This window comes from Ixodes scapularis, unplaced genomic scaffold (genome assembly GCF_016920785.2).
Source record: "Ixodes scapularis isolate PalLabHiFi unplaced genomic scaffold, ASM1692078v2 PGA_scaffold1__304_contigs__length_218370807, whole genome shotgun sequence".
Lineage (NCBI taxonomy): Eukaryota > Metazoa > Arthropoda > Arachnida > Ixodida > Ixodidae > Ixodes > Ixodes scapularis.
Window position 1 is genome coordinate 190,712,598 of NW_024609846.1, and position 13,367 is coordinate 190,725,964.

Consider the following 13,367-nt stretch of genomic DNA (forward strand, 5'->3'; position numbering starts at 1 on the left):
GACCGCCCAGCCGAGATTGCACGCCCCGGAAGCTGAATCTTCAGCTGGGGCGTGGGGGACTGCAGTGGCTTCCCATAGGCCAGAAAGGATGACTGGGTAGCCACTGCTACCATCAGTGGTGCAGGTCCCCGCTGCACCACCTGCGCAAAACTGCCTTTACGTAAAAATCCGAAGCGACGGCGTGCCTCTGGGTAGGAGACGTTTTCCTTGACTTTAAGTGCAAGTACCTCCTTCTCCTCCTTTCACGTTCTGCATGATCAAGAATATGCAGGGTGGGGATCACCGCAGTTCACAAAATGCGCGTCGTTGGTGCAAGAGTCCGTGGTGTGGTCATTCTTGGCACATTTTGCACATGTAGCTTTTCCACGGCATTGCTGGGAGCCATGACCAAACCCCTGGCATTTGAAACACCTTCGAGAACTAGGCACGTAGGGCCGAACCCTGCAGTAGAGATAGCCAGCTTTCACGGCCTCTGGAAGTGTGGCGGACTCAAACGTTAAGACTATGTGTTTTGTCTTGAGTTCTGTGCCATCACGACGAATTGTGATTCGACGGGCAGTGACAACTCCTTGGCTAGAGAGGCCCTCCACCAGCTCTGCGTCAGATGTGTCCAACAGGTCGTCCTCGGAAATTACTCCTTGGACGGTGTTCAATTTGCGGTGAGGAGTAACAGTGACTTTATATTCCGACACAGAGTTAAGACCCAAGAGGGCATCACTCTGCTGCTTTGTAGTAATTTCCACAAGGAGGTCTCCAGACGCCATTTTCTTTGCATTGAAGTTTTTGCCAACAACTCCTTCTACTGCCTTAGCAACAAGGAAGGGGGACAGTTTGCCCAGTGGCTTTTCATTCTCAGAATGAAGAACAAGAAATCTTGGAAATTTTTCAGAAACAGAGGACTTTTCAGACTGGAGTGGTACTTCGGTGCGGACCCTTTTCGGGGCCCGTTAAGAGGTTTTTTTAGTTTGCAGACCCATAAAGATGGGAAGGAAATTCAGTGCCCGGGTGCACCGCCCACCACGGAGCCCAACAAGGGGGTAGGTAATGTGCCATAGCAAGAAAGGCTTGGCTGACACAATTACTCTACCAGCGCTGCCCAGGCACTATACCCTAGTGTGGTTGCAGGGACAGGACCTGTTTCCACTCAAGGTTGGCCCTTGCCGACTAAGAAGGTGAAAAAGGAAGGATGAGAGTGGAGAAGAAAGGAAAAAGAGGTGGGAGGAAAAGTGAAAGAAGGAAGAGGGGGGTAGAAGAGGCGACTGACTGAATCATCCTGCTCGGGCCAAGCCAGGACACCCGTCTACGAGAAGCAGGGGTCGAAGCGGTGTTTTGCCTCGCCCGGGGGGCCCCGAAGGGTCCAAGCATACCCCGGGCTCAGCTCAACCACCAGGGTCCCCTTTTCCTTGGACACGGGTTAAGCTACGCACAGCCAGACGTGGGTGGGCGAACCCACATGGCTCGGGGTTCGTAGTGAAGCCACTCACCAAGCACCTACTCTAAAGTAGGTGCCCCCTGCGTGCGGGTATGGTGGCCCACGCGGCTGGGGTCCGTGGTGACGCTACTCACCAAGCACCTAGCACCAAAGGTGCAGGCGCCCCCTGCGGGGCTCGGGGTCCGTGGAGACGCCACTCTCCAAACACCTGCTTTCACAGGTGCCCCCTGCGGGGATATGGAACAACGGCCGTCCTTTTCTGTATTGCGTTTAGGTCGTTCACCCTATCTTATTCTCTTTATAAATCCTCTGCCACGGCTGTAAGTAATGTCCTGTTGACTTTCACCTGGCGATTTGAGCATCAAAGCTAACCTTAAGTGAATGAATACAAGACTTATTAAGCACACTGGTGAGACATAATTTAACAATGCCTCGCTTAACAATCTTGGAGTGTGCTGACTGAAAATTAAGAAGAGGTTTCTTCCCTCTCGGTTCGTATGACCAACATACATGATGCTCCGAAAAAATTAATCTGAGGTCCAAGAACGGCAAGGAACCTTCTGTGGGGAGCTCATCAGGGATTTCTGGTGGATCTATACAGGATTTAAAACAGGAAAGAACGTTAGAGACTAATATTTGAAAGTCATTAGCTGCATAATCTGGCATAATCGAAAAATCATCAACAAAGCGAAACACCTTCACAACAGAAGAAGCATCTAAGCTACGTGAGAGGATCCGCTCCCTGTGCGCGAGGTAAAGGTTACTCAAAACTGGTACTATGCATGAACCAATGCATACCCCTGCTTTTTGGAGAAAGGTGTTACCCTCCCAACACGCAAACATAGATTTTAAATATACGGTGAGCAATTCAGAGAAACCACCTTTAAAAATTGCTGACGCGGTCTGAAAAGCAATAAGTCATGTATTAATTTACTTAAGGTTAGCTTTGATGCTCAAATCGCCAGGTTAAAGTCAACATGATATACTAGTGCATTACTTACAGTCGTGGCAGAGGATTTATTAAAGAGAATAAGATGGGGTGAACGACCTAAACGCAATACAGAAAAGAAAAGGACGGCCGTTGTTTCATATATACATAAAGTTTCGCACGGTATAAAAAAGATAGGTAACTGCATTAACATTAATGTTGCTTTTTCAGCACCAAATAAGCTTCTAAGCCTGTGCAGGAAGGTAAATGGATCGGCACACCGGGAAGTTGGTTGTTTGAAAAAAGCACCAAAAGAGCTTTGTAAATTGTACTGAAGGAGTTGTATATTCTGTCCCACTCTCATGTGGTAGAGATTATGTAGGCCAGACTGGAAGGAGTTTGAATGATCGTTTAAGACAGCATTTTTATAACACCCACCTAGTCGTAGCTGGACAGTTGGGAATCCATTGTCGCGATTGTTGCTGTATAGCACATTTTGAAAATTGTTCTGTAATAGGTAGGAGTAGAGACGCATTGACTAGAGAAATAATGGAAGCGGAAAGGATAGCACAGCTGAAGGACAAGTGTGTAAGTAGTCCTTCTATAGCGCTGTTGACCAAAGAGCTCCAATTTCTATCTAAATGATAGCGATGAGGGAGAGAGACGATTTGTAAATGTGTTTCGTATAGATATTTTTTCGTTTCTTCATTTGTCTTCTTTTTTACTGTTCTTTTGCCTTCTCTTTAGAATTTTCCTTTGTATTTCGTGCTACTTCTTCTACTTATCACGTTCTGAAAAGTCAACCCAGACGTTGAAGAGAAAAATGAAGCAGTCGAATACACAAGAGTTGTAAGTTCAGCGCGTGTGCTTGTCTTCCTGAGTGTCTGGTGTGAGTTTGATTTTTCCTGCGCTGTCACCATCAAGTACACTAAGTCGCTCCTTGACAAATGCTGAAACTCATATAGCAGTGATGTGATTGGCCTAAGCCGTTGTGGAGCACCTTTCGGAGCAGCCAAAACAGTGTATTGGAGCAGCAAAAGTTGCTTTTAAAGCAGATATTCTAATAAAAATAAAAATATTTGTTTTAAATGCTGGACACGCGAAGGGAATCTTGCTCGCCGAAATAAACCAATAATGGTCAAGTTTGGCCACCTGGGAGTCTTTCAAGGTAACTGAAATGCCAATGACATGAAACATTTCTTTTTCTTTTCGAAACATTGTGCAAGGCTGGAGCAAGCTTTGCTTTAGCTTAGGGTAGTATTGAATGTCCAATTTCAATGTCTCCAAAGAGACATTGCGACATCCCACAAGTGTACAGTGGTGTAGGCGTTGCCAAGCAATTCCGAAAAACCGTTTGCCACAGTTTTACTGATTGCCGACGTGCCAGATTTTCGTCAAAAGTAATTAAATGTAAAACACTGAATTGCAAGCGTCCCGGCTGGTGCCTCTCTCTTACAATTATGTTCGCATCGTTGGTTCGCATGCCCGTGAGGGCAACTCCGGCAGGCTTGCAGGTGCACGTGCTTCGTCGCGCGAGCGAAACGGCTGTTCGATCGAAACCGACACCATGCCTCTCCGCTCCGTCCCAACTGGTTGCCAAAAGTCTATGCAAAATGTAACTGACCAGCATGCGACAAAAAAGAGTCCAGCGCCGCGTGCTTGCAAGGCCGGCAGGCGATGTACGAGCTAAACACAGAAACAAACAACCTGAGCGCATTGATGCAAGACATCGCGAGCCAGGGTCGCTTTGTGCAACGACTGAACTCGAGACAAACAAGCGTGCTCTGCGGGTTCAGCGTGCACATTCCCTTCTTTGCTTTAGCTCACTTCAACTTTTCTTCACAAGATATTTTTCACGTACCGGGGTCCCTCTCGAAAGAAAGCCCACCAAGAGAAACCTAGGTAATCAATACTTCGACACAGCAGTCTTTGAGTTAGAGCGGAATTTTTGTAGCAGCGTATGTTTTAAACAAGAACATGAATGTTGATGAACATGCGGCGGTCCTTATGTTTCAGTTTAGGAAGCTCCATATCTGCAATGTCGTGTGGCCGTTGATTTCAGAAGTGAGAGCTTCAGCTCAAAAAGCAACTCCCGCCGTGCCAAAACATACTTTCGTTTCACAGCGTCACGTCATGGCTGGTACCCAGCATGCTAGCGTCGCAGCACACATACGCCAACATCTATGGTTAAAAAAAAAAAACGCGAGACGAGACTAACGTTTACGAGACGACGAGAGCGTGAAAGAAGAGACGGCATGGCGGAAAAAACCATGCAATTGTATCGGGCGGCCGTTTGCGCCGCCTAGTTCATGCATGCTCAGTTACGGTACTTAGTTTAGTTTCGGTTTTGAAAGGCGACCAAAATTGGCCCTTTGGCGCAGGCTTGGCGCAGATTACCCATATTTTGACAAAATGTAGCAGGGTTAGCCCCTTGGCGCAGGTTGGCACTATTGGCGCAGCCATCACATCACTGATATAGGCGGGCAATAGCTCGCCTTGAAAATACTTGCTCTTGGTGGCCGAGAACAAACTCGTGTTCCCGATTGGCAATTATTTGCTGCGAAGAATACCTGCACATATCCTAAAGAACCCAGTCTCAGTCTAATACAGATGTTTTGGCCGGACAGAGACACAAAAGCCCGACACAAGACCACTATAAAGACAAGAAATAGAGTGTCTGTGAGGAATAAAACACACAACACAGATAGGCATCAATTAATCATAATCAATCATCAATAATCATCAATCACCTTGAAAACACTTGCGATGAGCGGCAAAGAGCGAACTTCTGGCCTTGATTGACTGGTGCTTGCCAACAAGACCTGCAAGTATAAGAAAGAACATGGTCTTAATTAAACTTGGGTGTTTTTGCAGAAGGGAGACAAAAAATACTAATGCAAGACCACTACACATAGGAAATGGAATCCAAGGGGAATGAAACACTAAACGCAGTGTGTTAGTGTTGACTTTTTTTTCCCCCGAGTCACCCGTTTTCTCGGGCGAGCCCCTGGGCTCGGTCCTTGGGCCACTTTTGTTTTTAATTTTTATTAACGATTTAAAGATACACCACCCCAATGTACAAAGCCGATTTTTTGCTGATGATTGTGTTTTATTTGCTAAGGTAAGCAACCCGTCTGATCAAGAATAATTAAATTAATGTCTATCTTTGGTTCATGCATTGTGCATAAAATGGAATATGGTTCTGAACTGTAAAAAGTGTGTTCAAATGGCCGTGACGCGGAAGAACAACCCTTTGTTTTTTACATATTCTATCAAATGAGTACCACTCGATACCGTTAACCAATATCAATACCTCGAAGCTTTAATTACCTCTGATTTGTCATGGAGTGCACATATTGAGTTTATAGCTCGTAAAGCAATGCGGAAGCTCTGGTTTTTAAGACGAAATATTAGCCTGTGTTCACCTGAAACTAAACTGACTGCTTATAAAACCATCATAAGACCGATGCTAGAATATGCATGTATTGTATGGGACACTCATACAAAGCTGTCAATCGATATGTTAGAGACTGTGCAAAAAAAAATTTGCGGTTTGTGTACAACCATTATGGTTTTATGTCATCCGTTTCAGATTTGTACCCAAGATCGGGATTGAGTGATTTAGCAACCCAGAGAAAAACAGAACGGCTGAAATTTCTTTATAATATGATACAGGGTAATTTGCGACTGCGTCTCTGTGATTACCCTTCATTTAACGAAACAAGGCCCATGAGAGGCAAACACCAATTAACACTTGTCGAACCATTGTGTGGAACCACTTTGTTCAAAGCATCCTGTTTTCCTAGAACCACGTGTGAGTGGAATAAGCTTCTTAAAAGTGTTGTAAATTTGAGATCATTAAATACTTTTAGTGAAGCACTACTCTCGCACTTTGTTGAGTAGTGGCTCTGTCTGTTTGTTTGTACTACTTCCGCTTGTTTTTGAATATTGTTTTTGTACACCTTCTGCCTGGGCGTTCTACAGAATGCTGGCAGTATCACCAAATAAATAAATAAATAAAATATAGGCAGGCAATAGCTCACCTTAAAAATACTTGCTCTTGGTGGCCGAGAACAAACTCGTGTTCATGATTGCCAGCCATTTTCTGCGAAGAATACCTGCACATATCCTAAAGAAACCAGTCTTAGTCTAACACAGATGCTTTGGCCGGACAGAGACACTAAAGTCTGATACAAACCACAAAAAGCAGGAAATAGTGTCTGCGAGAGATGGAAACAAACCCAGGTGGAGAGGCTCGTTCTGTTTCCCCTTAGTCAAATAGTGGAGCTCATTTTGCTAAAACAATGCATATTTGCTAAAAAATGTATAATATAGATTTTGCCCCATTTAGCAGAGTTTACTGCCAAGAGTACCTGCACACCAGAATACGTCACACTTAGTCAGTTTTTTTTTTCTTTTGATGAGCGACAACAGAATCCTAAACGGGTGATGAAACAAAATATAAGCCTACCAAGCCAGGCTAGTTTGCCTTGATGCAAGCACAGTGCCTCGGCCGACAAATGAGGTTCTATTCTAGTCACTTGCCATATTTGGTGGGAATAGTAAAGTAAATTAAAATAAGGCAATCTCTCTTGCAGCCGACAGCTGCAAACGAAATTCATATACCTCGATAAACGACCTAAAATAAAATTGGCTGGTGGCCAAGCGGTTTATGGTGTCAAATTTTAAATTTACAGATTGTGTAGTTCTGGTTGAAGTTTTCCTGGTATATATTTTTATCCATATTAATTATACTTAAATGGTTTGTTTCTTTTATTTTTAAGGCACTAGCACATAATTTATACGCTAATTCACATTTAGAAGCGTTTTAGGAATAATCCACGGCTTCCTAGTGCTCGTAATAAATTCTCAATAAGAGCGGCTTTCAATTTTTTTTCTTGCTCTCGCTGCTACTTGCTTCCTCACCCTTAAAATGCTGACAACTCGACACAAAAGTAATAAAAAAATGTGCTTCAAATGTGATGAAGATGAGCATTTCCAAGTTGTACCCCTGCTTCATGCCCTGACCATGCCATCATACCATAGCTGAGTGCAGCGACGAATGGTCCCAGGTGCTGTGACCCGACCGTATATAGCCTTACGGTGTGGCGCGACTCATGCAGCCCCTATGCTTGATGATCGAGCCAGTGTGCGAGGTGCGACCTGCTAGAGCTGTGCAAGCCACAGCTTTACAGCCTGCAAAGGGTGGGAAGATGCCCCTGCCTTTGCAGAGCTTGCAATAGCTTAGCAAGAAGCTATTGCAAGCACTAGGGAGCCACAGTATGTGAATAAAAGCACTTCTGAATGTGAATTAGTGTGTAAATTATGCGTCTATACGTTAAAACTTAAAAAAAGTATTATTTATAAATAAAATATATATATATATATGTATACTGTATACTAAAAAAAGGCAAAAAGAAAAGAAACGTCTCCAGGTGGGTTTGAACCCAGAGCTCCACTGCCCTTGATTTCAGTTCCCTAAGGCCCGCTTCAGATGGGGCAACTTTTCTAGCAATTTTGAGGTTGCTGGCGGGTAGTTCCCTAGGTTTTCCCAGATCAGCACGAATTTCTGAGATCAGGTTCGGCTTAAAACAGACAAGCAACTCGAACAAACTGGAGAAGATTGAAGCGGCAGCAGCCAATCAGGGACGCAATATTTTCACGTGACACCCCTGTGGTGGTGAGGATGAAAACTGAAGACTTGGTCCTGGTTTGAAATGGATAGTTTTTGGAAATAAACTTTTTCAGAAACATGAGTGAGTACTCTCAACGCCACTCAAAGATATAAAAACACGTTTTTAGCACGTAGTTTGTGGGATTTCCCTTGCTGCTACCCGTCTCGGAGAATGACACAGCACACCAGTTCAACAACACGTAAACATTTAATGACCGCTATCGCCTGCGCCGCGATCCCAACCGCCCCCGCGCATCCGCTGCGACGGCCTTTTATCAGCGGCGGAGCGCCGCTCGCGTGGCCAGTTGCCCTTGGCCCCCTCGTGGTCAAGATGACCACTTATGATTGTCGGAGGGGCAGCCTGGGCCAACCGCTTGGAATCGCCAGGTTGCCCACACATCTCCCCCCTTCCAAAAACAAAAACAGAGGAGGTCTTTGATGGTCTTCGGGGGTCCTTCTTTCTGGGTCAGCAAGGGTCTTCTCAGATGAGCGAGCACGGGTCCGACGTCAGTACTTCCGGACAGTACCGATGCAGCCATGGGGGGTGGTCTGATGATGGGAGCTGCGTCGCCGCTGTCTGGCACGAGGAACTAGAAATTAAAAACAACATAAGGCCATGGCGCGGTAGGAAAAAGTAGCCGCGCACACGAAAGATGCCTGTCCCACTGTGCATGCGGGAGCGCGGACCATTTCTCTTCTCCCCCCCAAAACACCGAAGAGGGCATGAAGATAATACACTTAGAATTCGTGCTACTCCCGGTCGTCTTCACCGCCGTCTCAAGTTGTACCGCGGTAGAGACGGTGTGGAATCTTCCGAGAGGTGGTCCGGATAGTCGTCATCTGGAACCTGCGACACATCTACCTCCTCGGGTTCATAGAAAGCTTTTAGGTCGGCGACATGAATAGACCCGCACACTTCACCAGATTCACAATGCACCAGCTCATAAGACAGGTTGGAGAGCTTGCTACTAACACGGTAGGGGCCATCCCACCTCTTTGCTAAAGAGGCCGTGAAGCCTCTAGCAGCATCACTCAGCGGATGAGTTCGCCTCAGTACCAGATCTCCTACCTTGAACTGCAGGTTTCGCCTCCCCTTGTTGTACTGGTTTGCCTGCTGCAGTCTCGAGACGTCGAGGCTCTCTCGAGCTTCACGCAGGTTCTCCGTGAAACGCTTCCGGAGATCTTCTGCGAACTGCGTGGTTGTGCGCTGCATGCTCGCAGGATCTGTGCAAAGGAGGCCGTTTCCCAGGGGAAACACGAGCTCTTTTCCAAAGTTAAGTTGGGCCGGAGTAAAACCCGTGGACCGGTTGATTGTTGTGCGGGTAGCGAATGCCATTTCTGCTAATTTCGCGTCCCAGTCTTTGTGTCGTTCTGTATGCGATACAAGCATCTGCTTCAGGTTACGGTTCACTCTTTCCGTGATATTCGCCTGTGGATGGTATGGCGAAGTCCGTTCGTGCCGTATGCCTAGCGCCTTACACGCATCCACGAACACCTTGCTAACAAAATAAGAAGCGTTGTCTGTAATAAGCGTTGCGGCAAAGCCAAAGCGCGCGAACGTCTCGAGAAGACAGTCCCAGATTTTCTTAGAGTCTAGTTTGCGCAAAGGAAACATTTCGACCCATTTTGTGAAATGGTCGGTCACTACTAGCAAATACTGATTGCCGCGTGGACTACGGGGAAAGGGACCGACAACGTCGCAGGCAACACACTCCCAGGGGTACTTGCTTTCGACCGACTGCATTAAACCTGGTGGTTGGCCACCTCGGGGTTTCGCCTTCTGACAAACCGGGCAGCTACGAGCGTACCTCATCACATCCTGCCTCATACCTGGCCACGTTGCAATTTGGGACAACTTTTCGTAAGTTTTGCTCCCACTGCTGTGGCCTGCCAAGGCGGGATCATGCATATATCTTATAAATGACTTACGCAGTTTACGTGGTATTACAGACCGGAATGGCGGGCCGCTGGACCCATCGTCCGCCTGGGGGATGTATCGCAGCAGGATGCCGTCGCTGCTGAGCAGGTATGAGTCCAAGTCTCTGGGATTCCCAGCGTCGGCTGAGTTTTCTTCTGCCAGCTGGTGCATCACCTTCTGACAAAGTCCATCGGACAGCTGGGCCGCTCGGAGCTCCTCTCTGCTCACCAGGGTTCCCCACCGCGACTCTGGTGTGATGGGCGCCGCATTGGCCAGTGCCACCAAGTCGGGATCCACCTGCATTTCCTGCCCGAGAAGTGGAGCACGGGACAACGCATCTGCAACGTGGTTAGCCACTCCACGCTTGTACTCGATTGTGTATTTGTAGCGCTGGAGCGAAAGGGCCCATCGAGCGAGTCGTCCTGCAGGGTTTTGAAGCCCTTTGAGCCACGAGAGAGCCATGTGGTCAGTTTGAATGCTAAACGAAGCGCCGTCAAGATACATGTCAAACTTCTTAAGTGCAAAAATAATTGCCAGGCACTCTTTTTCGGTTGTTGAGTAGTTTCGCTCCGCTCCGGTTAACGTATGACTGGCGAAAGCTACGGGACGAAGAACGCTGTCATGTTCCTGCAGAAGGACTGCTCCTAATCCGTAATCGCTTGCGTCGGTCTGCAAGACGAACGGACGATTCAAGTCGGGCAGGTTTAAGCACGCGTTTTCAGTCACAGCCCTTGAAAGACACGCGAATGCGGTTTGCTGCTCTTGCCCCCAGCACCATTTCGTTTTTTTGCGGAGCAATCGGTTCAGAGGTTCAGTTATCTCAGCGCATTGCGGAATAAAATCTCTATAAAACGCAATCATCCCGAGATATCTCTGTAGGCTTTTGACGTCATAAGGGGGTGGGTACTCCGTTATTGCGCGCAGCTTATCTTCATTCGGCCGCAGCGTTCCGTTATCCACAACAAATCCGAGAAGGTTGATTACAGGCGATGCCAACTGGACTTTATCTGGATGAATCGTAAGGCCGGCTTGACGCATTCGTTCGAGTATGATCTGAAGGTGCACGAGATGCTCCTCGAATGTTCGTGAAAAGACCACTACGTCATCCATGTACGCCATCGCAAACTCGTACTTCGCGTCACCGAGGACAACGTCCATTAGGCGTTGAAAGCTGGCGGGAGAGTTGGACAAACCAAAGGGAAGGCGAGTGAATTCGAACAACCCCCTATGGCAAATGAATGCGGTCTTCTTTACATCAGCCGGATGAACTTCGATTTGAAGAAATCCGCGGCTGCAATCGAGGGTTGTGAAAACAGTCGCGTTTCCAAGGGCATACATTACTGAGGAAATACTAGGAAACGGGTAACTGTCTCTGACTGACACTTCATTTAGGCGCCTGTAATCAACACAAAGCCTTGCTGTGCCGTCCTTCTTTGGAGCAAGGACTACCGGGGAAGCCCACGGGCTTTTTGACTGACGTACTGCGCCTGTGTCGATCATTTCCGACAGCGCCGCATCAAGAAGTTCGCGCTTGTGAGCACTTATGGGTCTCGGATTGCACCTCCGGGGAGGTGCATCCTTGGTTTCGATGCGGTGCTGTAGGAGATCGGTTTTCCCAGGTCTTTCCGTGAACATCGGCGAGAAGGGTTCCAGCAGTTTCTGGAGCTGCTTCTGTTTGTCTTCACCGGAACACTTTTGCACGGCTTTGAGCACGCTGTCTGGAAGTAAAGGCATCTGCCCGGCAAAGTTTAACGGGAACGCTTGGCCGCGAATACAATCTTGCCGTCTGGTAAACGGCGTTAATTTCATTTCGCCACCCAACCAATATCCAGCCTGGGCAAAGTCGAGCAAAACCCGCTCCGCTGCAATAAAATCTCTACCGAGGATCATGGGCACCGGCAGTTCTGGGAGGTATACGAACCGTTGTCTTCGTTTTCTACCATGAAAGGAAATTCGTAACCTGACTGCGCCGGCAGCAGGCAGTACGGACCCCGATGCTACTTGCAATTTCACGTTTGCTGACCGAAGATGTATCTTTCTCTTGTTACATTCCGCAAATACAGCATCCCCAATAAGCGATATGTTTGCTCCAGTATCTAAAAGAGCGGCTACTGGTATACCTAGTACATTCACAGTCATACGAGGTTCAAGAGACTTGGGTGTAGATTCGATTCTACTCACAGCTGGGATGAGCACTGTCGGTTCCTCGTTTAGTGAGGTTGTTCCTACCTCCGTCGACTGGTGCGAGTCCATTAGCGGCCGGCCATCCAGAGCGACCATCCTTGGTGTTGAGAACTTCAAAGCGGCTCTGACGCTGGGGATCGGGCCGGCCTTTGGCTGAAAGGGAATCGCATTAGGGTCCAACTCAAATGCAGTTGCTTCGGGTAGCGTAGGACCGGGAACAGTGGAAGCTGTTCGCCCGGGGATCAGTGCAAAGGCAGACGCGCCGGGAGTCTCATGACCGAGAATGTTGTTAGCTGGCCGCCCGGGTGTCACTGCAACAGCAGGCACGCCGGGAGTCTCAAGACCGCGAACGGTGTGAGCTGGGCGCTCGGGTGTCGGTGTGAAAGCCGACACGCCGGGAGTCTCATGACGGGGAGTATTGTGAGCTGGCCGCCCGGGTGTCACTGCAACAGCAGGCACGCCGGGAGTCTCAAGACCGCGAACGGTGTGAGCTGGGCGCCCGGGTCTCGGTGTGAAAGCCGACACGCCGGGAGTCTCACGGCGAAGAGTGTTATGAGCTAGCCGCCCGGGTGTCTGTGCAAAAGGAGACACGCCGGGAGTCTCAAGACCGCGAACGGTGTGAGCTGGGCGCCCGGGTGTCGGTGTGAAAGCCGACACGCCGGGAGTCTCATGACGGAGAGTGTTGTGAGCTGGCCGCCCGGGTGTCACTGCAACAGCAGGCACGCCGGGAGTCTCAAGACCGCGAACGGTGTGAGCTGGGCGCCCGGGTGTCGGTGTGAAAGCCGACACGCCGGGAGTCTCACGGCGAAGAGTGTTATGAGCTAGCCGCCCGGGTGTCTGTGCAAAAGTAGACACGCCGGGAGTCTCAAGACCGCGAACGGTGTGAGCTGGGCGCCCGGGTGTCGGTGTGAAAGCCGACACGCCGGGAGTCTCATGACCGAGAGTGTTGTGAGCTGGCCGCCCGGGTGTCACTGCAACAGCAGGCACGCCGGGAGTCTCAAGACCGCGAACGGTGTGAGCTGGGCGCCCGGGTGTCGGTGTGAAAGCCGACACGCCGGGAGTCTCACGACGAAGAGTGAAAGTGTTATGAGCTGGCCGCCCGGTTGTCGATGCGAGAGCAGACACGCCGGGAGTCTCAAGACCGCGAACGGTGTGAGCTGGGCGCCCAGTTGTCGACGCGAACGCGGACATGCCGGGAGTCTCATGACGGAAAGTGTTGTGAGCTGGCCGC